The sequence below is a fragment of the Austrofundulus limnaeus genome, unplaced genomic scaffold, assembly GCF_001266775.1.
Source record: "Austrofundulus limnaeus strain Quisiro unplaced genomic scaffold, Austrofundulus_limnaeus-1.0 Scaffold3, whole genome shotgun sequence".
Classification (NCBI taxonomy): Eukaryota; Metazoa; Chordata; class Actinopteri; order Cyprinodontiformes; family Rivulidae; genus Austrofundulus; species Austrofundulus limnaeus.
Genome location: NW_013952405.1, coordinates 7,859,942 through 7,862,083, shown reverse-complemented (window position 1 = coordinate 7,862,083; position 2,142 = coordinate 7,859,942).

The window sequence follows — 2,142 nt, the reverse complement described above, 5'->3', positions numbered from 1 at the left end:
GTATAGTACAAATGTATGATCAGGATAATTTACGCATGTGTTTACGTGATTTTTGCAATTCACATGACTCAAGCAACTCAAGAAATCCACTCGGTTTGTTTTTCTCTGCCTTTGCTTCCTCTAAAAATCAAAATAACGGCAAAATATCTCTGAARGAATGATGTAATTTGAAATTAAAACAGATTTTTCATAAAGTTGTTACGTCTGTCATAAATCAGTGGAATGGAAAAGTGGGCTTCTTTTGAACTGTGGTGTTTTCGAATTTTATTCAGCATAGTCTAAATATATACTCAACTCTTAATCCCACAAGTCATTAGACTTTTTATATTTAGTTTCAGTCATGAGTAAAACATTTCAGCTTCAAAAACAAGAGTCCTTTAACACATAAAAGTAGGATATTATCTGGGAAATTATCTGCATTATAGTTATAAGAGTAAGAATTGTGTGTGAGGGTGGGGGTGGGGGTATCTAGCATTTTTTTCTTTCCACAGTTGCTGTTTAATGAGTGCTTGTTAAAAGTGTTAAAGAGGCAGTGGATGTAGATATTTGCTTATGTGGCTCTTTTATGCTAAACTCTATTTAAATACAGAAATAAAAAAAATTCCAACTTACACATAAAATCTGTCCAAAACATGTGATTAAACACTGAAGCAGATTAAAAATGTAAAAAGAAAACATTAAACATGTTTTTAGTATTTAATAAAGCAGAAATGCTGCCTGATTTTTCTCACCATATTTCCTCAGTGGTCTGTACTTTCACTTCAGTTACGTCTCCTGTTAGCTGCAGTTAAACATCCATTCATGGTTTCTACGTCCACTTTTACAAACTTACTGGGGCATTGCAGACTCACACACTGTTCTATTCATGCTCCGTCTCATTTCAGCTGCAGGAAGCCTTCCGTCATGAAATCAGTCTGCAGCAATTTTTKGGGGGACTTTTTCAGCGTAGAAAGGTGAATGATGCTGATGTGGATTTGATTTCCCCCCCACCCGAATGGCCAATTTTAATAAATGGTTTCCAGTAACACAACTGCTCTGAGGGGGAAGTACAGCTTTAAATGATCCAACCAGCAGGAGATACATATCCTGTGTTAAAGTGATCTGWGCGGAGAGGTGCTGCAGTTAAATGAACCTGAGAGCTCAGGTTTCCTCCACCACCCCCACCCCCACCACCTTTACTGAAACAAATTCAGAAACTGTCCAGCCGGTCACACTCACAACCAGAGGTTCCAGATTAATGCGAACCTGCAGATTTATGGGACCGTGCCAGGCTGAGTGAGCGCCATCAGGAATGCTGCTGAAAATAAATTTCGCAAATGAAAATGAAAGATGAAGGACATGCGCTGCTACAAAGCTGCAGCTAATCACTAATTTAGAAAACATGTACCGTGTTACAGTATATTTGTCTTTTTATTGTCTGAATGCTCATYATCCATATGTTAATTTTTTCAGCTCATATCTCATTCCACAGTTTTTGCGCTATTTCAACAGTTCATGCACCGAAACCTTCAGCTCCTTTAGGACATTCTGGCTCTGATTTTTGGTGTTTCAGAAACTTAGACGTTTTGAGATATTTAGTCTTTTTGGCCATTTTTGTTCCCATTGAAACTGAATGGAGCTGTTTTCAACATCTGTCTAATCCTTCAAAACAGTTACATTTTTCCTGCATTTTCCACATTTTTATCTGGTTCTGCTTTKTTTTAACCACTTCGCACTAATTTTAGTTTCTGCGTCAGAACCGCTTCAACTTTTTATATATACTGTATATATATATTTTTCAAATTTTAGCCTTTTTCTGCTTTCTCAACTATCTCTCTGCTCTTTTCAGTTATTCTGCAGATTAATTTGTTTTGCTTCTATCAGCTATTTTCTGCAAGTTTAAGCCTTTTATGCATTTTCATCTGTCTTTAACTGAAGCTACTTTTTAGCTATTTTCAGCTAGTTTTAGTTATTTGTTTCCAGATACATTGTGATAATTTCAGCCACTTACATCTGCTTTTTTGTGCTAGATTTATCTTTTTCAGCTACTTTCCTTTGGATAATTTGAGCTATTGCAATGCTACATTGCAAAATATTTGCACATATTTATTTTTTATGTAAATCTCTCTCTCTCTCTCTCTCTCTCTCTCTCTCTCTCTCTCT